Source organism: Littorina saxatilis, linkage group LG10 (genome assembly GCF_037325665.1).
Source record: "Littorina saxatilis isolate snail1 linkage group LG10, US_GU_Lsax_2.0, whole genome shotgun sequence".
In the NCBI taxonomy this organism is placed as follows: domain Eukaryota; kingdom Metazoa; phylum Mollusca; class Gastropoda; order Littorinimorpha; family Littorinidae; genus Littorina; species Littorina saxatilis.
In genome coordinates this window covers 16,613,831-16,638,621 of record NC_090254.1, presented here as the reverse complement: position 1 = coordinate 16,638,621, position 24,791 = coordinate 16,613,831, and the positions used below count along the sequence as shown (strand labels likewise).

The 24,791-nt window shown below is 42.2% G+C and overlaps 1 protein-coding gene across 2 annotated transcripts in view; it reads right to left on the bottom strand.

Moving 5' to 3' along the window:
* The window catches only part of LOC138978277 (voltage-gated potassium channel subunit beta-2-like), a 179,920-nt gene that overhangs the window by 140,050 nt on the left and 15,079 nt on the right, over nt 1-24,791 (bottom strand). The window lies entirely within an intron of this gene.

Genomic DNA, 24,791 nt, shown 5'->3' with positions numbered 1-24,791 from the left:
TTTGTGAGCGTACAACTATGCTTAATTTCGTGTTAAATCAAACTGCTTAATCGTATAGGACCGGCAGAATGGGTGCCTGAAAATTCGAAAAGTTATGGGCTAAAGTATTGAGTTGATGACTGAAGTTGCGCCGGAAGGAGGTCTGAAATACAGACACTTTACGGCTCTCATGCAATTACCTCCGGTTGAAGAGGCTTTACCACAAGCAGCAACACTTCGCTTTTTGTTATTTTCGACACTAAAAATCCCCTAGGTTTTGGAGGTTTTCTTTTATTTCGGTTTTTTTTTTTTAAGTTGAAATACAGTTTGCGAGAACGGTTTAACAAAGCAAAATGCGTTGTCCTCTTATCAGTTTTTTTTCAACAAATAACATTACCACGAAAATTATGTGTAGGTCCCTCTTGTGATGTAACTCAACATAATTTTTCATAAGTTGTTTAAAGGATTGTGTTGAAATGCTTCAGTTTGGAGTGCTCTAGTTCTTGTGCTGATGTTTGGATGCTCCCTTCAAAACATAAATACATCACATTCACGTTTCCCTTATAAATACCAATATATACAAACAAATACACACAAAAACAGCGACAAACAAACAAAAAGATGATGGGGTTACAAAAGAAATACACACACACACACACACACACACACACACACACACACACACACACACACACACACGCACACACACGCACACAATAGGAATTGAGCTTTTAAAAAACAAAATTGGTCTATGCCTTTAATAAAACAAATGTGGCTATACTGCTTCCACTCGAACTCATTTAATTCTTGATAAACATGATAAACTAAGCGCTGACATTAACAGTTAATTAACTGTCACTTACAGCTGTTCGGGAAACAGTTGTGAAAGGCAGGCCATTTTTGACATCCAGTTATTCGCAAATGAGGTTTAAATGCAGTTGTCCACATTTTCCATATTTCTTAGGCCAAATAAAAAATATATGCTGGTTTAGGGTAACCCGACAGACCCTATTTTTTTCCGCCGACCCTAAAACTTTTTTTTCATTTCTAAAAAAACCAAAAACTTTTGGCACATTTTGCGAACCTTACCGAGACTAAGGGAATTAACCCCCTTTAAAATCGACTAAATTAAAAACTAAACTAAAATGAATAGATAAAAAAAAGCCGACCTACCGATATATAGACATATCATTTTTGTATTTTTTGGCCTTATACAAGTAATTAATTTTGTTTTACTTGTAACACTGTTGTAACACTTGAAACACGGTTTGGTAGGTATTTCACCCAAAGAATAATTGTTGATTTGCAAGGAAACTTCCTTCGCCTCATACAAAACTCAGTGAAAAGATAGCTAGTAAAAAGTAAATTTTAGGGGGCTTATTGTCCGTCAGGTCTTAATTGCCTATATTGGACATGAATTGGTTTATACGATTCGAGTTTTACGCCCTCACGGCTTTTTGATGTTTGCGTGTTTAGGTGGTATCAGCCATCTGCACTTATGGTAGAATGACCAAGATCTTTAACGTGCCATTGTGGTGACACGGGGGTGGGAGATGGATACCGTCTCTGGGTCTGCACATAAAGTTGACCCGTGTCCGTCCCGGCCCGGATTCGAACCAGCGACCTCTCGATCACAAGTCCAGTGCTCTACCACCTGAGCTACCCGGGCCCCCTCAAAAGATAGCTCCACAGCAGCGGCCCTTAAATATTGTGAATTTCGCGGCAAAAAACTGCTTGGGAAGATATACCAAATGTAGCCGTGTAGTTAATTGCGCAGCAAATGACAAAGCAACGGAAACAACCCCCGAGAACCATTATTTTCATAAAATCCGCGCAACTGGTGGTAGAATCATACAAAACAATTATTTTATGTCCAAACCCTCTTCACAAATAAACAAAGTGGTTCTTTTTATGTGCAAACCCTTTTCACACTGAGAAACGGCCTCTCGGCCAATGCCCTAGCTAATAAATCGCTGGAGCCTTGGCAGGGTTCCACAAACTACTCCGAGGATTTTGTCTGCGTGTTGGGCCGAGGTTTTGAGTCTCTGAGTCTTAATTCTGAACTCTGGAACGATGTCTGTTTATGTCACCAAACGAAGACCCAGAAAGGAAAGTTCAAATAGGGATGGAAGAGGTTTTTGTTTTGTTCGTTCATGGGCTGAAACTCCCCCGGCTTTTACGTGTATGACCGTTTTTACCCCGCCATTTAGGCAGCCATACGCCGCTTTCGGAGGAAGCATGCTGGGTATTTTCGTGTTTCTATAACCCACCGAACTCTGACATGGATTACAGGATCTTTTTCGTACGCACTTGGTCTTGTGCTTGCGTGTACACACGGGGGGCGGGGGGGGGGGGGGGGGGCTGGTGTTCGGACACCGAGGAGAGTCTGCACACAAAGTTGACTCTGAGAAATAAATCTCTCGCCGAACGTGGGGACGAACTCACGCTGACAGCGGCCAACTGGATACAAATCCAGCGCGCTACCGACTGAGCTACATCCCCGACCCGATGGAAAAGGTAAATGTGAAAGGAAAAAACTAAAAGAAGGGGTGGTAGTAAAAAATACTAAAAGAAGAAGTGGGAATCATAATAAAAGATTGTAGAAAAAAGAGGTTTGGTTAAGCAAGTCAAAACGAAAGGGTAGGATACATACTTGTATAGTAAATGTATTTTAAAACAAAGATGCAAAAGTTCTGTTGTGACCCCCTTACATCCGACCCCCACCATAACCCAAAGGAAAACTGATCAGAAAAAGTGTATTTACCAATCCCCCCCAAAACCAACATTCAAATCAAATCAAAACATGAGATCTGAGTGGGGACAAACAAAGCGACAGACCGTCAAACAAACAGAGTGAAACCTGTACGCTTCCGAATATACCGGGGTGTAACAAGAAATCAAAACTAAAACAAAACAATACAAAACCCGAGGCAAAACAAGTCAAAACACACAACCCAAAACAGCAGACATAGCAAAGATCAACACAAATGTCCACAAAACACAAAATCCTCTCTCAAAAAAAGAATTCGTTGCCCAATTTGTCTCTCTGCAAGAATCGCGCTGAAAAAGCGATGACATTGACAATAAAGAGTCCGACGTTGGCGAGCGTTATTTCACGAGATCACCCACGAGTTTATGTGCGCAGGGTCTGGGGCGACCAGTCATCAAGCCAGTTCCGGGTTCCAGGGAATGATGATTAATACACTATAAAAGCTTCGGACTTCCTCTACACGGGATAATACTGGTGGTTGTGGTACCGGTAATGTCAAAGGTAGCGATAATGCTGTCGGTGGTGGTAGTGGAGTTAGTGGTGGAGGTATAACCGCATAGGAGAAGTAGTGGTATTACTAGCAGTTTCAGAATAGACGATTTTTGTGTGGGTTATGGAAGAGTGACCTTTTCTTGCAAAACCTCTGCCAAACATTGGGAGGCCAATCAGTAGCGAAAACACGTGAACGGAAGCACGTGTTTCCGACACTCCACCCACTCGCTAGTGAGTGTCCCCTCCCATGTTTGGCAGAGGTCCCTCCACCCACTCGCTAGTGAGTGTCCCCTCCCATGTTTGGCAGAGGTCCCTCCACCCACTCGCTAGTGAATGTCCCCTCCTATGTTTGGCAGAGGTCCCTCTACCCACTCGCTAGTGAATGTCCCCTCCTATGTTTGGCAGAGGTCCCTCTACCCACTCGCTAGTGAATGTCCCCTCCTATGTTTGGCAGAGGTCCCTCTACCCACTCGCTAGTGAGTGTCCCCTCCCATGTTTGGCAGAGGTCCCTCTACCCACTCGCTAGTGAGTGTCGCCTCCCATGTTTGGCATAGGTCCCTCCACCCACTCGCTAGTGAATGTCCCCTCCCATGTTTGGCAGAGGTCCCTCCACCCACTCGCTAGTGAGCGTCCCCTCCCATGTTAGGCAGAGGTCCCTCCACCCACTCGCTAGTGAATGTCGCCTCCCATGTTTGGCAGAGGTCCTTCCACCCACTCGCTAGTGAGTGTCCCCTCCCATGTTTGGCAGAGGTCCCTCCACCACAACACATACAAACCCGACGGAGTTATTGCCGGAATTACAGATCGTGATGGCACTGTCCAAGGCAGAAACGAAGAAGTTTTGAATTAGAAAAGAGAGCATGCTAAATTGGCAGAGGTCCCTCTACCCACTCGCTAGTGAATGTCCCCTCCTATGTTTGGCAGAGGTCCCTCTACCCACTCGCTAGTGAATGTCCCCTCCTATGTTTGGCAGAGGTCCCTCTACCCACTCGCTAGTGAATGTCCCCTCCCATGTTTGGCAGAGGTCCCTCCACCCACTCGCTAGTGAGTGTCCCGTCCCATGTTTGGCAGAGGTCCCTCTACCCACTCGCTAGTGAGTGTCCCCTCCCATGTTTGGCAGAGGTCCCTCTACCCACTCGCTAGTGAATGTCCCCTCCCATGTTTGGCAGAGGTCCCTCCACCCACTCGCTAGTGAATGTCCCCTCCCATGTTTGGCAGAGGTCCCTCCACCCACTCGCTAGTGAGCGTCCCCTCCCATGTTAGGCAGAGGTCCCTCCACCCACTCGCTAGTGAATGTCGCCTCCCATGTTTGGCAGAGGTCCCTCCACCCACTCGCTAGTGAATGTCCCCTCCCATGTTTGGCAGAGGTCCCTCCACCCACTCGCTAGTGAGTGTCCCCTCCCATGTTTGGCAGAGGTCCCTCCACCACAACACATACAAACCCGACGGAGTTATTGCCGGAATTACAGATCGTGATGGCACTGTCCAAGGCAGAAACGAAGAAGTTTTGAATTAGAAAAGAGAGCATGCTAGCATTCAGAAGAGGCTTTTGAAGAAGACAGACAGAGAGAGAGACCGATAGATATAAACAGTCAGATAGAGGAAGACACAGTTATGGACAGAGAGACAGTTTGTTTGTTTGTTTGTTTGTTTGCTTAACGCCCAGCCGACCACGAAGGGCCATATCAGGGCGGTGCTGCTTTGACATACAACGTGCGCCACACACAAGACAGAAGTCTCAGCACAGGCTTCATGTCTCACCCAGTCACATTATTCTGACACCGGACCAACCAGTCCTAGCACTAACCCCATAATGCCAGACGCCAGGCGGAGCAGCCACTAGATTGCCAATTTTAAAGTCTTAGGTGTGACCCGGCCGGGGTTCGAACCCACGACCTCCCGATCACGGGGCGGACGCCTTACCACTAGGCCAACCGTGCCGGTACAGAGAGACAGAGACAAGGAAAGAAAGACAAAGACAAAGACAGACAAAGGACATCCTTAACCCCACCCCACCCACCCCCCTCCCGTTCTCCTACTCTCGTTCTTTCTCGTTCATTCTCTGTCTCTCTCTCTATCTCTCTCTGTCTCTCTCTCTCTCTCTCTCTCTCTCTCTCTCTCTCTCTCTCTCTCTCTCTCTCTCTCTTTTTCCTCCCCGGGAAATGAGCTCCGGCATATTTTATAAATGTCATCCCTTTACATATTATCAGGTATCTCTCTCCCTTTCTCACTCCATGATATTCCCCCTCTCCCGGTCTCTCACTCTCGCACTCCACACACGATGCACTCTACAAGAATCCCTCCCAAAAATCCGCTCTTCTTGTCTCCAGACACCAACGCTAAATCTGTGACAAGACAAGACACGGAGAGCCAGACTGACAATCACACTGATCGAATTTAGACCACTTAGCATCAGGGCAGCGTGACCAGTTTGGAAGAGTCCATTTCAGAGAGGAGGTTGGAGAGGAGCGAAGAGAGCAGGACGGTTAAATGTTGCCTGCAATCATGACAGGTAAACGGAGGGAGGGAGGGGAGAGATAGGGGAGAGGGAGGGGAAGGAGAGGGGTGAGATAGTTAGAGAGGCTGAGAGAGAAAGGAGCTGAGAGAGAACGAGCGAGAGAGAGAGAGAGAGAGAAAGAGAGAGAGAGAGAGAGAGAGAGAGAGAGAGAGAAAATAGAAAGATAGAGAGGAAATTAGAGAGAAAGAGAGAGGGGCAAGGAAAGTAAGGGAGAGAGAGCACACGAACTGACAGAGACAGACACAGACAGAGACAGACAGAGACGGACAGAGACACAGACAGAGACAGACAGAGACAGACAGAGACCACTCCCTAGTGCTCGAATCGATGATGGCAGGTTACCAAAAGCTGATCTACAAGCGCCGGCATATGCGCTGTCGTTTCTCTGTTCAAGTCTGACATTGGTCGACGTCGTGCAACAAAGAAAACCTTTAGCATTTCTTTCTTCGTGATGCGCTACATGTTTGTGAGCTCCGGCATATTATATAAATGTCATCGCTAATGTAACATTTTTCAGTGAGAGAACGAGTAGCATAGAATCACGCAAGATGATCAGAGTATATATAGGTCAGAGGATGTTTGGACCGTGTTTTTATTTTAACCGATAGTTCACCGATATGGCTGGGACCGATTTTATTGTGTTTCCTTTCTCAGTCCACACAGCAGTCTCCGTGAAATAAAGGTTCTCATAAGTTCATGTCTTCTCGCACTTTTTTTTATTTTATTTTTTTTAATTTTGGCTTAGTTGCATGCAGGCTGCTTCAAACATTATTTTTTGCCCTTTGGGGGGGGGGGGGCGGTGAGCATTCTTCTTCATATGTAATTTCTTTTTCTTACTCAAATTCCTATATTTTCAATTACATAATAAATAAACAAATATATTAAATATCAATTATAACCTTATTTAAATAAACAAAAAAATTTATACTCCCATTCTGTTAATACCGCCAAATCCGACTTGTTACCATATTTAAATTTTCCAATGGTCATTTTCGTAATCAAAATACAATAATTCACAAAATAAATATAATCAGTTTTTGAATCTTCCATAAAATAACCAAATATAACATCTTTTTTTCATTCAGGACTAGGTTGACATCAATTTTCGTATAAGCAAAGTCTTTACACACCTTCCAACCCTTAATGTCCTCTTGGCAATAAAGAAAAATAAATGTTCAAGGGTGTCCAATTCTGTACAAAACTCACACCTATTCGATGTTCGTAATCCCATCTTATCTAATAAAATATGTGTTGTGTAAATTCTATGCAATAATATCTTCTCGCACTTGTTACTTCAAATCTAATTTAAAATCTTGATCCCCTTAAAAAACAAATCGTGTTCCAGGGGGACATCTCGGACTAAACCCTTCAGAGTTTTATACACTGTAGTGTTTGACACGAAGTTCTTTCACGTCCACACACTCGATGGGGACTTGTGCAATGGTCCAAGGTTCAGTACAGCAAAGCGGATCTTTACCCAGGCCGTTGGAGTTGAATTCAAATTCAAATATTGAGCCATCATGGCTACTGGATAAGCTAGTGCATGCTGCTTGGGTCAGTTATTTGTGTTCGAAGATTCATCAATATTTGAAGTGTTAGAGCATATTTCAAACATAGTACGATCATTACATTATCGTACTACTCACACTATTGAGTTACTGTTTCGCCCTAGCATATAGTGATTGTTTTAGTGATTTTTCACCACCTATTTTATTCATGTTTTTATTACTTAGTTAGTGGAAGAATCTTTTGTAATGTATGTTTGAAGGTGTATGCTTTTAATTAAGCGTTGTTGACTATGAATGTAGATGTAAATGCTTGTATAACTGTGTTTTAATGTTAGTGTTATTTGTTGTTTTAGTGATTTTTCACTACCTATTTTATTCATGTTTTTATTATTTAGTTAGTGGAAGAATCTTTTGTAATGTATCTTTGATGGTGTATGCTTTTGATTAAGCGTTGTTGACTATGAATGTAGATGTAAATGCTTGTATAACTGTATAATCTATAACTTGCAGGGGCGGACCTAGTTGTGGATAAGGGGGGGTTCCAAATTGGAGCAGGGGTCCAGGGGCCGCTTAGGCCCCGGTGGGGTCCATGGGCAAAGCCCTGGTGGGGGGTCTGGGGGGCAAAGCCCCCCAGATGCTGAAGGAATTTTATTTTTTTAGGTCAATCGGAGGCCTCTCGTGGAAGATAACAAGGTAAAAAAAACAAACGGATGGGGGGTGGGGGGGTTCCGGGCACCCAGGAACCCCCCCCTAGGTCCGCCCCTGACTTGTATGATCTATGATCCGAAACGTCATGTTTGTTTTTTGTTTTCAGTAAAGAATCAACTCATCACCGACTTCTTTTCTTATTTCTTGTATAACTGTGTTTTAATTTTAAATGTGTCAAGCGCAAAGAGCATAATTGTAAAGTTATGATGTTGCGCTATATAAATGCTCATTTATTATTATTATTATTATTATTATATAACCACGTTATGTCCCAAATATACACTAGTTCTGGGGACAGAAACACCAAGTTAGCATAGCTGTTTCGTAATTCTTAGTCATTGCCAGTTTTGATTCGTTTTGTAATTTGTTTCTGATAATCACAAATCGTGAGCTAAAGCGCCACATTTTGTAACTTAAGTTTGTTTGTTTTTTAGCTGAGACAGAAACAGATTTGAATGTAGACCCTTGCAGTGCGACCATAACAAAATGACATTACGCCTGTTGTCTGCATCTAATGATTGACACACAAACTGACTCAAACCAGCTTTGTTCTGCAACGCCGCTAGTTCAGGACCGTAAACGTGCAATTATAAAAAAAATAAAAAAATAATAATGCTACAGCGTCTCCGATTACAGGCAATAAGGCTAATGTTAAGTTAATGTCATTCTAGCCTTCAGTTCAAAGCCGCAGCAGCATAATTCTAAAGGAGAAAAGGAGGCGGTTAACCATTTTGACACACTTCGAGCGACCACAAAAAGTTATGGCAGACTCTATAACACCGGCTGGCTTCGTGTAATAGGACAAAAGCTGGCTCCAGACATCAATACATTTTGTAGGGCGTCCACAGAAAGATCAGGAAGTCTCTGAGTTATTTTTGTTATATGCAGGAACAGCAGCAGCAGCAGCAGTCGGCAGAGTATCACATTTCCACAGGCCCGGCGCGACAACATATAACAAGTCGCGTAAGGCGAAATTACAACATTTAGTCAAGCTGTCGAACTAACAGAATGAAACTGAACTCACTGCATTTTTACAGCAAGAGCGTATACTCGTAGCATCGTCAGTCCACCGCTCGATGCAGTGAAATTGACAAGAAGAGCGGGGTAGTAGTTGCGCTGAGAAGGATAGCACGCTTCTCTTTATCTCTATTCTTTTTACATTTAGTCAAGTTTTGACTAAATGTTTTAACATAGAGGGGGGAATCGAGACGAGGGTCGTGGTGTATGTGCGTGTGTGTGTGTGTGTGTGTGTGTGTGTGTGTCTGTCTGTGTGTGTGTGTGTGTAGAGCGATTCAGACTAAACTACTGGGCCGATCTTTATGAAATTTGACATGAGAGTTCCTGGGTATAATATCCTCAGAAGTTTTTTCATTTTTTTGATAAATGTCTTTGATGACGTCATATCCGGCTTTTCGTGAAAGTTGAGGCGGCACTGTCACGCCCTCATTTTTCAACCAAATTGGTTCAAATTTTGGTCAAGTAATCTTCGATGAAGCCCGGACTTCGGTATTGCATTTCAGCTTGGTGGCTTAACAATTAATTAATGACTTTGGTCATTAAAAATCTGAAAATTGTAAAAAAAATATTTTTTTTATAAAACGATCCCAATTTACGTTCATCTTATTCTCCATCATTTGCTGATTCCAAAAACATATAAATATGTTATATTTGGATTAACAACAAGCTCTGAAAATTAAATATATAAAAATTATTATCAAAATTTTTTTTTCGAAATCAATTTAAAAACACTTTCATCTTATTCCTTGTCGGTTCCTGATTCCAAAAACATATAGATATGATATGTTTGGATTAAAAACACGCTCAGAAAGTTGAAACGAAGAGAGGTATAGAAAAGCGTGCTATCCTTATCAGCGCAACGAATACCCCGCTCTTCTTGTCAATTCCACTGGCACTGCCTTTGCCACGGGCGGTGGAGTGACGATGCTACGAGTATACGGTCTTGCTGCGTTGCGTTGCGTTCAGTTTCATTCTGTGAGTTCGACAGCTACTTGACTAAATGTTGTATTTTCGCCTTACGCGACTTGTTTAACTTTCTGATCGTGTTTTTAATCCAAACATATCACATCTATATGTTTTTGGAATCAGGAACCCACAAGGATTAAGATGAAATTGTTTTTAAATCGATTTCGGAAATTTTATTTTAATAATACTTTTTATATTTTTGATTTTCAGAGCTTGTTTTTATCCGAATATAACATATTTATATGTTTTTGGAATCAGAAAATGATGAAGAATGAGATACACGTAAATTTGGATCGTTTTAAAAACTGGTTTTTTTTTTACAATTTTCAGATTTTTAATGACCAAAGTCATTAATTAAATTTTAAGCCACCAAGCTGAAATGCAATACCGAAGTCCGGCCTTTGTCGAAGATTGCTGGGCCAAAATTTCAATCAATTTGATTGAAAAATGAGGGTGTGACAGTGCCGCCTTAACTTTTACAAAAAGCCGGGTATGACGTCATCAAAGGTATTTATCGAAAAAAAGAAAAAAATATCCGGGGATATCATTCCCAGGAACTCTCATGTCAAATTTCATAAAGATCGGTCCAGTAGTTTGGTCTGAATTGCTCTACACACACACACACACACACACACACACACACACACACACACACACACACACACACACACACACACACACATACACCACAACCCTCGTCTCGATTCCCCCCTCTACGTTAAAACATTTAGTCAAAACTTGACTAAATGTAAAAAGCAACTACAGCCAGAGTCGCTAGATTGATATGAGTAAATTCGTCAATGGGAAACGGAGACAGTACCTGCTTCCGCTTTAGCATAAAAACGTGGAGCTGAACCTCGTACTACGAGCAATCACAGCAAAACACAAATTGGTCAGATTTTACTGTAAGAGAATTATCATATAAAATTATATTTCCTACCAATTCGTCAGACTTATTATTCAAGTCACTTTTGACCTTGAATAGAAAACCTTGAATTCATGGAAGAGTCCTATTCTCATGATGCAGCAAAGTTCTTCGCACAATTCCCCATAGTATGGAAGTTATTGAACGGAAAAGTTATCACGAACAAAGAGCACACAGACGGCGGCTGAGGGACGAACGATGATCAAAGGAAAAAAAGTGAACAATAATTTGTAATATCAAACCAAAAATTTAAGCCAATGTGCTAGGCAAAAAAAGGAAACTAATGTGCTTGGCAAAAAAGGTATATTATATGACTCTCTTAGTTGCAACAGCATTGCGAACATTTTTCATGTGCGTGTTTTGCCATCATCACAAAATGCATTGGGAGTAATCAGCTTATTGTTTGCGCTCTTGCTGAACCAGAACAAAAACTATACATGAACATTAATTGTCAAAATCACAAAACTGATACCATACTAAACCTGTTTGGTGTAATAGGGTGTTGCCCTGGACAACACACACACACACACACACAAACACACACACACACACACACACACACACACACACACACACACACACACACACACACACACTCTTCCTCTAACCCACGCCCCTAGCCCCCCCCCCCCCCACACACACACACACACACACCTCTAGATACTTTCCAGAATCTGTATCAGAAAATCTCTATTGGCAGCAAACCATAAACGCGACCACAAAAGCCTTATCAACAGCCAGTGACATGAGCTGCAATATGCAGCTTGCAGCTTAGCCCGGGTCGATGATTTGGCCAGACAGAAAAGTTTCTGAGATCAATAACAATAAAAAAAAAAATAATAATAATAACATGGGGCGCGTGGGAAAGTGTTCTGTCTGCGATTGATCCGTGACATTTAGCAGTGCATGTCAAATGCCTGAGTCATCGATTCAAGGAGATATTTGTGTGCACATGTAGATGGGTTATTATCCAGAGCCGTGTACCATTTTGTGAGGCCAAAAAGAAAAATATGTCTGTTTCCGGTAACATCGCCAAAAACAATAGGGTCGGTCGGTCGTTTTTTTTTTTACCTTTTTCTTACGTTTTGTAGACGTCTTTTTACGTGGGTTTTTTTTCCTTAGTTTACTTACAATTATTTAGCACATGTTTTTGACCTAGATATATTGAAACTTCACTTTTTTTCTTTTTTTGTGTGTGCGAAAAGCGAAAAAAACCTTTAGGGTCGGCGCTTAAAAATAGGGTCGGTCGGGTTACCGGAAACAGACATATTTTTCTTTTTGGCCTGACAAGCATTTCCAGTCCTTTAACACTTTCTACCCCACCTATGTTGACCAAGTAATTTTTTTAGCCGAGACCAGCTGTGCTGCAGCAGGTCACTCAGAATTGTAGTAACTGTGTAGGGACACGATGGAATGCAGGCGTTAGATCGACGTTACAGGAAGTGACTGAAGAGCTCTAACAGTCCGAGCGGATATATCCGTACCTGGTCAGATAGAGCCATTTGAGTTGGTACGGATATATCCGTACCTGGGAGACAATGAGTTAAATGATTATAACGTAAATTAAATGGCAACTACAATGTATATGCTCTTCACTTTTTTATATATATATAATACCCCAGTTAGATAATTATACAGACATTCCACACACAAAGCATCGTGTATATATGTTCGTCTTCTGTTTTATTAATTGTTAGTGTTCAAATCCATGTCACAACCTTTGGTTTTAATGTTACAAAGTTGACGTACTTTAAAACCCTTCTACTTTACTCAACGTAGACAAAAGTATTTTTGATTCTTTATGTGCAGACCACGGATATATATATATATATATATATATATATATATATGGAACCAGTTCTTTTGAATGAAATCGATTTGTATGGTTTAAATGTCTCAGTTAAGTAAAGAAACGTCAACTTTGTAACATGGTTCCCACTGGTACACAGCCCTGGAGAATGACCCCGATATCGAAGCACAAGCCGCGTGAAAGCCTGCATAATGCGCACATCAATATGAGGCTTATATGAGGCTTATATCGCGCGTATTCCGTGGGTACAGTTCTAAGCGCAGGGATTTATTTTTCATTTTTATTTTTATTTTTATGCAATTTATATCGCGCACATATTCAAGGCGCAGGGATTTATTTATGCCGTGTGAGATAGCCAGTCCAAAGCGTAGTCATGCAGAGAGACGTAGTATGCAGTAACAGATGCATGAGAGTAAACCGTTCGGCATGAGGGCTATAGAAATTCAAAATGTCCGGAAAATACGCATAGGAACCTGTCAAGCATAATTATGAACGATAGCCCCAAATTGTCATTCATGCACAATAACCACACAAATCCAAGACTACACAACGGGTGCAAAAAGTCAAGAATACACATGAAAGCCACGGAAATTCAAGAATGTGCGTGGTTGTTGCAACAACAAAATTCAACAATGCGGACTGGTCACAAACAAGAAGAAGACGACGACGAAGAAGAAGAAGAGGAAGAAGAAAACGGAATAGAAATCGTGGCACGAGCAAACTTCTTTACATGCAGAGCAGAAGCAGAAACGGAGGGTAGGGAGGGAAAAAGGATTGATCAAATAGAAAATCGATTGTGGGAACACACAGCTAAATTCAGTGGGGATGCCGAGGATGCACGCTCGCGCGTGCAGACGCCGTGAAATGGAGGGAGAGGAGGGTGGTGGCGGGTGTAGGGAAGTGCAAACAAACAGGACCGGAAGTCAGACACAACCCTCCACGCTCCCTCCACCCTCCACCTCACCCAGCCCCTACCCCTATACCCGTTTCACTCCTCTCTCACCTCTTCCTCTTCATCCAACGGTCTTTACAAAGCATAACGTGGACTTCCAAGCATCATTTGCAAGAACAAAGGAAGTGGATACGGTTTAGTAAAGACGACTGGGGACAGGGGTGGGGTAAAGGAGAACACCACGAAAAAGAGTAGAATGCAACCCCCCCCCCCACACCCCCCCACACCTCATTCTGTGCCCTCCTTTTCATCCTCATCATGCTCATTCCCAAAGCTGCCCCCCACCTACATCCCCATAAGACCCCGTCCCCGTCCCCCTCCCCCCACGTCGTACTTACACCCTGCTATCAGTACTCAGTCCCTTCAACAACAAAAATCCATTGCGGACATCCAACCGCCAATTGCAAGAGAAAAAGGAAATGAAGACAATATATAGTCACGTGTGATCAGCTGCAAAACTCGAAGATGCGGAGGTAACGTTACCAGAGAACGGCACGGTTGGCCTAGTGGTAAGGCGTCCGCCCCGTGATCGGGAGGTCGTGGGTTCGAACCCCGGCCGGGTCATACCAAAGACTTTAAAATTGGCAACCTTGTGGCTGCTCCGCCTGGCGTCTGGCGTTATGGGGTTAGTGCTAGGACTGGTTGGTCCGGTGTCAGAATAATGTGACTGGGTGAGACATGAAGCCTGTGCTGCGACTTCTGTCTTGTGTGTGGCGCACGTTACATGTCAAAGCAGCACCGCCCTGATATGGCCCTTCGTGGTCGGCTGGGCGTTAAGCAAACAAACAAACAAAAACAAACGTTACCAAAGGTAGCTAAGACAGAGTGTATTGACACCTTCGCTTTTTGAAGACGGCTCACTTTCCCGCTCTGTCTCTGTCTCTCTCTGTTATATCTCTGTTCTCTTTTGATTTGTTGTTGTTGGTGTTGTGTTGCTTTCCTTTGTCGATATGCCTTGTAAAACTAAAGACATTACACCATCAAAGTCTCTCTCTCTCTCTCTCTCTCTGTCTCTCTCTCTCTCTCTCTCTCTCTCTCTTTCTCTCTCTCTCTCTCTCTCTCTCTCTCTTTCTCTCTCTCTCTGTAAAAAATCATGTAGAGGTTATATCTTTACCCTCGTTGATAATCCTCTCTCTTTCTCTCTCTCTCTCTCTCTCTCTCTCTCTCTCTCTCTCTCTCTCTCTCTCTCTCTCTCTCTCTCTCTCTCTCTCTCTCTCTCTCTCTCTCTCTCTCTCTCTCTCTCTCTCTCTCTCTCTCTCTCTGTGTAAAAAAGCATGTAGAGCTTATATCATTACCCTCGTTGATAATCCTCTCTCTCCCTCTCTCTCTCTCTCTCTCTCTCTCTCTCTCTCTCTCTCTCTCTCTCTCTCTCTCTCTCTCTCTCTCTCTCTCTCTCTCTCTCTCTCTCTCTCTCTCGGGAGGGAGGGAGGGAGGGAGGGAGGGAGGGAGGGAGGGAGGGAGGGAGGGAGGGAGGAAGGGAGGTAAACAAGCATTTAACTAAAGAAAGCACAGAAAAGTTGTTTAGAGAAAAATTCGATAAAACAAAATTAAGATTTTCAATAATAAAAAGCTCGCAAAATATAACACACGCTTTCCAGGGGGAAATAGGCGACCTTTCTCTTGTCAACGATTGTGATGAGGAGGGATATTACGTTTACAAAAGAACAAATCAAAGTTTCAAGAAAAAGTTTAAAAATAAAATAACATTATCAAGTCCAAAACGAAAAACACAAACACTAGAAAAACTAAAAACACCTAAAGCGGCACCCCCCTCCTCTACCGCCTCTACTGCCTCTACCGCCTCCCCCCCCCCCCGCCAGAAGAAAAAATATTTAAAAAACAAAAAGAACAACAACAATAAAAATGCGACAACAGCAACAATGTAAACCACAACAACAACGACGACGACAACAACAAAATAAACACATGTAACAGTTGTCAAACAACTCGCGTCAATATCCAAATCATGGCATTACAGGGACGTAGCACCCGGTAGGGCATGTAGGGCGACCGCCCGACCACTTTTTCCGTAAAAAAAAAAAAAAAAAAGAGAGAGAGAGAGAGAGAGAGAGAGAGGGAGAGAGAGAAGAGAGAGAGAGAGAGAGAGAGAGAGAGAGAGAGAGAGAGAGAGAGAGAGAGAGAGAGAGAGAGAGAGAGAGATCTACCAACAGAACACCCCACGTAGTATTCACGCGATGGCATAAGGTCGGTTTTTTGGGGGGTTTTTTGTGTGTGTTAGTCTTGGTCAACTGCTGGAATAGGATGACGTCTTATTTTGACGAGAACGTCACACGTGACGAGTTCCGTCAGGCCATAAAAGTATTGGCGCCAATTTAGTGAAAATTGCTTCTTCGTCCGTCTGCTCCCATGAGAAACAATGGAGGTAAGAAATGTTTTGTATATTCTGTGTGTGAAGCTGGGGTCAGACTGAGGGGTGAGTGATTGTGTGTCAACCGTAAGACGGTACGCCATAACAATTGAGTAACACAGTAACTTGTGGGGTTAACAGTGTCACATGAAACAACATGTAGAGAGAGAATTGAACAATGGACACAAGTGTGCATCCTGGTTGTGATGGATCGAAAACGCGCTAAAAATATTCTGACAAATCCCTCTATTTTTCAGTCATCACTCAGGCTGCCAATGTTGATGGCTGGACGGATCAATAAATTGCTTGTTTAGACTGAAGTAAACCAGTTTGTCAATCCTTGCTTTTTAACACACTAGACAATAATGAAGACGAAAGTCATTTGAAGTAAGTGCTCATCACATTCAACGTATCGGAATTTAGATATAAATGTAAGTCGATTGATAATCACTGATACATTCACCAGCCCGTTGTTTGGTGGAGGATGGAAAGATGATTAGATGGAACTGAGCTCAGAAGGCACGAAATCGCATCATGTTTTCTTTCTTTTTTAGACCATTACAAGGGGACGGGAAGGGGGGGGGGCGGTAGTGTAAGCCCCATATTTCCTTAGCTGTCTCAGCATTTTGTCTTCCATTTTTTTCCGCCCTACCACTTTTATTAGGTGTGCTACGTCCCTGCATTATAACAATTGCATGTTCATGTTCATCTAAACAAGTACATGTACCCATCATTGCTCAAACTACCGAAATACACGCCTCTAAATAACGGTGCATGCTCTCACAACAGCAGAGTGACTTGGCACCAGATCAATGTAGCAAACAAGCGTGAACATGCTGATGCATAGCAAGTAGCCACAATGACACAAATTACAGGGGGGAAAGCCAGTGCAGATTGTATGACTTGCACGGCCGTTATTAGCTCAACAGCTGGTTGTCTCGATCAATAAGATTTCTTACAACTTGCTCGTCGCGGTGTCATTGTTATTTTGTGTCCTGTAAGCCTTTAAGTTTGTTCTAAATCTGTCGGTTGAAGAATGTAGTCTCTGTCTGTCTATCTGTCTGCTCCCCCCCCCCACCCCCACCCCCCACCCCCACGTCTCTCTCTCTCTCTCTCTCTCTCTCTCTCTCTCTCTCTCTCTCTCTCTCTCTCTCTCTCTCTCTCTCTCTCTCGTGTCTTTGTTAGTTTTAACCTGATTACAAATTCTTAGTTAAATGCTTATTCGTTTGGCTGTTTAAAACATGTTATATAAATATATATATATGTAATGTATAATGTCATGTATGTCTAAAAGGGACAGGTTGGAAGATTAGGCATCGCCTAAAACCTTCATCTCTTGGTAAAAATGTTTTGAATCTGAATCTCCCTCCCTCCCTCTCTCTCTCTCTCTCTCTCTCTCTCTCTCTCTCTCTCTGTCTCTCTCTCTGTCTGGTATAAATCTACCCGGTTGTTCAATGGATACCTTGTGCCAAAACATTATTCGTGGGGTATCCGTGAAGCATTGTCTTCCTGAAATACAGTGCGTTCAGTATCATAGTGTGAGTTGGACAGAATGATTGACTACATGTTTTTCGTTTTTTCTGTCCTCCCCCGCTACTCCAATGCTTCGTGCGTGCGACAGCACTTTGCACAATATCGATTTTGTCGTGCTCTTGGCTGTGATTTTTTTCTTCTTTTTTTTCAGGGGGGATGGGGGGGGGGTGACCTTGCACATGCTGCAGAGCGGTACATGTTATAAGCTGGATTGCTGGATTAGCAATTATACCACGCTCGTTCCGGCCGTTCGGTATTGCTTATTGTTTGTGGCAGTTATTTGCTGTCCCCACCAGTGGTAACGTGAGCTAGCATCAATAATATGGATACGCATGTGCGGTTACACTTCTATTGTGCATAGCAATTATTTTGCCTTGCTTTTTGTAATGGTGGCGGTAAAGGGGGAGAACTATAAATATGGCCAGAGACATACATGTATACAGAGATGCGAAGCGAGGGCCGCTCGCGTGAACTCTTGGGGTACCGCGCTCGGTCAGCGTGACCTCGCGCGATTGTCAGCCATCATCCCGTACTACGTTGTTGTTCGCTTGCTCTCTGACACCGATTTGAAGTGCTTTTCTGTCATATTTCTTTGGATATATCCAGCTTCAGACGAGAGATATCAGTGGTAAGTAAACTTGATTCATATTCTGTAGCCTACAATAGTGTGCACACGAGGCTTCCCGAAGTGAGTCAAAAACGGTTCCTTCGGTTCTTGCGGCCATTGTGCGTGGAGGCAATGTTTGGGAGCTAATATTTTCTTTTGTGCGAAACTTTGCTTTCCCTTGACTGGCAAATGCATTACTGGTGTATACATTAATCTGTTTGTATAATTTTTGACGCGCTGTAATTAAATTTGATGCTTTTAAGTCTCACTCAAGTGGTTCTCGCACTTACACTGGCGTGTGGATAAAAAGTTTTTAAGGAGAAATGAGCGAAATTGCTTACTTTAGGATTCATCTTCTAATCACCAAATAATCCAATAATCTTCTTCTTGTGATTTTCTGTTTCTCTTGAAAGCAAATAATCAACATTTTGCATGTTTTATTATCTATGATTTTCTATGAAACAGTTATAACTCTTTAAAAACACAACAATTGCCAGCTTGGCGCCAGTCATGGGAGGATTACCTGCCCCTGCCGTAGGCGAGGATAACGCGAGCGGGAAGACAGCGCTTCGCATCTCTTCTATCTATGTCTCTGATATGGCTGTTCACTCGATGTCCGTTTGCTTGAATGTTCGGTTGTGCTCTGATTGGTTTGTTCGTTCAGGCTTTGGCTTTGATTATTTGTGGAAAGTGTGTTGGCGTTTGTGTGTACTCTTTACAGTATGCATATTTTGCTTGCGAAACAAAAAAACAAAGGAACAAACAAACAAACAAAAGCAAACAAACACACAAACAACGGTAGCTGTTTCTCCATAATCAACGCAGTAATCAATGTAAATACGGCACCAGTTTTTACATTTCTACAGGCAGAAATGGATGAGTTTACTATGACTAAGCTTCTTCAACAGGAAGTCCTAAATCGGGGGATCTTAAAAGGGAGGTTTCATTGTATCAGTTTCAATGCGAATCAGAAGCAGTTTCCGTTGGCCAACTAACAAGATCCGAAGAGACTATATATATATATATACGTAGATGCAGACCTTCCTCTGCAAACAGTCTTCTCAACCACCCTACATCTGCCTAGGCATTCACATTGGATAAAGTCATTATTTCATTTGAACACGTGCAAACACACACACACACACACACACACACACACACACACACACACACACACTCACACACACACACACACACATAACTACAGCTCAGCTGTTTTCTGTTCAGAGCGAGGATCTTTTTTAGAAACATTTTGCAGATTCATGTTGGTATCACCAACAAAATTAATCCATAAAACAATTCCAACAATGCAACACAAAAAAAACACAGCCAGAATGTTGATTTTTGATATGTATCCAAACGGAAGGATGCTCCCATTACTCGTAAATGATTGGACAGATTTGTGGTAGCCGTTTACATGAGAAGGACTGTACTCTGACATTCCGAAACTCAGTTTTTCCAGCTGATTCATCAAAGTGAACTTTTTCAAAGGTACCCTAGCCCTCCATCTGTACGCACAAATCTGAATGCAAGGATCATTGACAAAAAGACTAATGTGCAACAGCAAAAATAACTAGAAACAATTTTTTTTAAATGAAACAGAAAAAACACGTAGGAATGTTTATGCACTAAGGCCACACACACACAAAATTGTCTGTTTACGGTATCCCGATCGACCCTATTTTTTCGCGCGACCCTAGACTTTTTTTTGGCATTTGGGAAAAGAAAAAAAAATATTTTAAATTAAAAAAAAAAGTCTTTGGTTTTTGGCAAAATAACTTAAAAATATGTTTGTTTTTTAAGAAAAAAAATCCCGACTTACCGACCCTATTTTTTTTGCCTATGTTACCGTAAACAGACTATTTTTTTTATTTGGCCAAACATTTATTGTGATACTCTATCTAGCATACTACTGTACTGATGTATGTGAGGCAAGTGGGAGAGACAGACGCTTGAGAGAGCGGGGTGGAATCAAATCACAACTCCTCCAATGTTATCTTAGCAAAGACAGGACGAAACGGTAAGATCCCACTTGAACGTGATTCCACTACTACAGCCGACTATCTCACAGTCAGGATTTGCCTACAGAAGTCGTACATTCCATGAAAACAGGTATGGTTCAGGCGCACCCTGTGATTTATTTCTCCCAACACAGCGTGTATCGAGGTCAACCATAAAAACAGATGAACACTGACTGATATATATATATGCACGTGAGTACTTTGCCACCCTCGTCTGGTATTCGGGTCAACTTGTATCGCCACCATGCGCCATTCCAGACATTTGTGACAGCCGCATTAGAAAAATGGGCATACTGTCTTTTTATATTTAGTCAAGTTTTGACTAAATATTTTAACATCGAGGGGGAATCGAAACGAGGGTCGTGGTGTATGTGCGTGTGTCTGTGTGTCTGTGTGTCTGTGTGTGTGTGTGTGTGTAGAGCGATTCAGACTAAACTACTGGACCGATCTTTATGAAATTTGACATGAGAGTTCCTGGGTATGAAATCCCCGAACGTTTTTTTCACTTTTTTGATTAATGTCTTTGATGACGTCATATCCGGCTTTTCGTGAAAGTTGAGGCGGCACTGTCACGCCCTCATTTTTCAACCAAATTGGTTGAAATTTTGGTCAAGTAATCTTCGACGAAGCCCGGACTTCGGTATTGCATTTCAGCTTGGTGGCTTAAAAATTAATTAATGACTTTGGTCATTAAAAATCAGAAAATTGTAAAAAAAAATAAAAATTTATAAAACGATCCAAATTTACGTTTATCTTATTCTCCATCATTTGCTGATTCCAAAAACATATAAATATGTTATATTCGGATTAAAAACAAGCTCTGAAAATTAAATATATAAAAATTATTATCAAAATTAAATTGTCCAAATCAATTTAATAACACTTTCATATTATTCCTTGTCGGTTCCTGATTCCAAAAACATATAGATATGATATGTTTGGATTAAAAACACGCTCAGAAAGTTAAAACAAAGAGAGGTACAGAAAAGCGTGCTATCCTTCTTAGCACAACTACTACCCCGCTCTTCTTGTCAATTTCACTGCCTTTGCCATGAGCGGTGGACTGACGATGCTACGAGTATACTGTCTTGCTGAAAAATGGCATTGCGTTCAGTTTCATTCTGTGAGTTCGACAGCTACTTGACTAAATATTGTATTTTCGCCTTACGCGACTTGTTTCCTTTCTTATGACCAATTCTATTTATGTCCTGAACTAGAGCAGAGGATGCTGAGTGGCATGCACACAAAAAACACAACAAAAACACCAGATTCGTTCTATTGTTCTTATTTCAAGCTGCTGCATGCAAATCGGCCTAAAACGCAGTTTTCTTAGAATTTAAAGGCACAGTAAGCCTCCCGTAAACCATCACAGATACTGTCAGGCTTTTACACACAATACAAACACCCTTCCATTTGAACGCTCACCAAACGGGAACATCCTAGGTGCCCTACGTAAAGAGCGAACAATTTTCAAAGAATTAATTTTGCGGATTGTCTGTCAGACAATCGGACCGTGGTGCGTTTTGGTGCTAGACCTAACTTTTACAATCTAAATAATACATTGACAGCCTGTTACACAAACATTCTAAAATCATTAAAAAAAATTGTCATCAAGACAAGATCAGTACAATTCGAAGCTTTGAAACTTTGAAAAAAGAAAAGCCCGGAAGCAGGGTCACGCAAGGTCGTGGTTCTCGTAGCATACGACGTTTTATGACGTCGCCAATTCCTCTGAACAGTCAACAGCCATCGCTAGAGTTCTTGTGAACCACAGCCGTTTGTTTCGTGCATAGTCAGAGGTACATAATAACGTGCTATTGCAGATAAGCTCACAGCGAGCCGCATTCAAATTACAAACTGACGACTGCATTGTGAAAAGGGGAAACTGGATCACACTGGTTCACGATGGCTCAGGGGTAAGATAAACCACGCAAAAATAAATTCTTTGAAAATTGCTCGCTCCGGAGCCCTCCGATGTTCTCAAGCAGTGAGTGTTTAAATGAAAGGGTGTTTGTACTGTGTGTAAAAGCCTGACAGTATCTGTGATGGTTTACGGGAGGCTTACTGTGCCTTTAACTCAGAAGTTTCACCTGCGGGATTCACTCTGCACAAGGACATAAAGCTGTGAGAAAAGTAATCTGTTCACTAATTGTAGTATCGCAACATTATTTAGCATGCAGATAGATTTGACTATAGATGGCAGGCCATGGTGAGAACTTAATCATTTCGTGCACTATACAGTTGACTGAAGTTGGACTCATGCCTGGACAGCTCTGGCATTTGAGAGGAACACCCGTGTGAGATTTTGGTAGGACGGTTCTGACACACACACACGTTCATTAGAGGACTGTATTCAGGGCAGTACGAGAACGACTGGAGCCACAGGAGCTTGTATCAAAACGCCGGTCGATCATTATTTACTCCTTCATATAATTATGTGAATGCATAATACGAGAATATGTGTCTTTGTGTGTGTGTGTGTGTGTGTGTGTATGTGTGTGTGTGTGCGTGTGTACTGTGTGTGTGTGTGTGTGTGTGTGTGTGTGTGTGTGTGTACTGTGTGTGTGTGTGTGTGTGTGTACTGTGTGTGTGTGTGTGTGTGTGTACTGTGTGTGTGTGTGTGTGTGTGTGTATGCGTGCATGCGCGCGCGTGTGTGTGTGTGTTTGTGAGTGTGTGTGTGTGCATCCTTACTACTACCATTGTAAGAATGAAGGAGTAAATAATGGTCGACCGGTGTTTTGGTACAAGCTCCTGTGATTGGAGCGTCATTGTGTCCCCTCTTTCTGTCAAAAAACAATCAGTTAGTTTGATCGATACCCGTCAGCTTTAATGCCGCAGTCACTTCTTGACCCCAATGAATAACCATACAGACGTATACATTTATTATTCAGAATTATTTCACAGCTGATACTTTTTACTGCCGTGCCTGGGTTGACATCTTTGAAGTCGAATAGCAAATGTCCTTGCCGTCGGGTAATGGCTATGGCCCCCGCACCAGCTTTTCGAGTAGTTTACTTTTTATGTTCAATACCTATAGGCCAGCTGTCATCTTAAACAGGATACCATTCCAAAAAATATTGTACTTGCGGCTTTGTTTTTCTTGGTAGTAAATACTTCAGCATCGATACAAGCTGATGAGGTTAACAATCTAAACGGGGTGCCACCCCACGATATTTAGTCGCGCGCTGTGTCACCTCTACAAGATCTTTACCATCGATGTAAACCATTGAGGTCAACTTCCAATTCAAACAGGTTAAGATCCGTAGAGGTTACATGCCGAGTCTCAGTGATTATTCAAAATAATGGTCGAAGTTAGCGGATCATGAAAAATGCGAGCTTCAGCGAGCTTTTTCATGACCGCGAACTGAGACCATTATTTTTAATAATCACTGAGACGAGGTATGTAACCTCTTTATTCCTCCTTTCTTCAGTTATTCAAAGAAAAGAGGAGTTTTTATGCGAAAGTTTGATCGAATCCTATTCACTCAACCAGTCTACCTGCGCAGGCGTTTGAATAATACGCGGTTGTATAGTTCAGGGAAAATCAATCAATTCTGTTAACACTTCTTGTCAGTTTCCCTATTTTGGACTAAAATCAAGTACACAGTTATGTTGTTATTCTGCTGTGGCGGTAAAGGCAGATTGTGTGTGTTCTGTTCATGTTTTGGTATCGCTTAGGAAATATTCTTCCTTTGAATGGGACAAGCAGACGAACTTTTGCACCCATGTAAAATAGTGTATGAAACCGCTGTATGTTCTTTAAATTGATGAGATGTGTGCATTTGGTTGCGTGTGATCTGTTTATAAAATGAAATATTGTCGAAAACTAACCGTCGGATTGCAGTCTTTTGTCCAAGCAACTCAGTTCAGAAAATTTGGAAGGGGAACTTCTCTTGTCGCTAGACAGAGGGTACGAGAGTTACTTGCCTTGGGAGTTTGCTTGCACTCATAAGAGATCTAAAGTGAGTTTCTCTGCACTGATCGTTAGATTTGGATTTAGAAAACAACCAAACTCATGGATTCTATATGGAGATTAATGTGTTCAAGCCTGTAGTTGCCTGTTTAAATGCAGTATGTTTGTATTGTTTGGTCTAGAGATGTATATTTAGTACATTGGAGCGTTCGGAACTTTTCAATCGCTAAAGTAGTTCCCTCAAAGTCTAACTCATCAACCTGTGAGCTATCGAGGATTCAGGCCCGTTGTTGGGTAAGTGATTTTGGTTGTTGGGTAAGTTACCGAAAAATAACTAGTCCTACACGTTTACAGAGAGAAAGAAGCAGAGGGGGGAATAAATGCTATTTTCAGTATCTGCATTATCAGAAGTGACTGCTTTTACCGTCCTTTGCGGTTAAGTAACTGTATTGGAGTCTCCTTTCAACGTCGTAAGATTCTGGATCAGTTTCAGTCATTGTTTGTTCTGTACTGTCTGGGTCAATACTTTGAACACATTCGAGTTGTATGCTGCACGTTTCTGCAGCATTAGCTTGAGACTGTAATCTGGGTTATGTTTAAAGGAGCTGCCCTGCGATCCATTACTGTCATTAAGAATGTACACACACACACACACACACACACACACACACACACACACACACACACACACACACACACACAC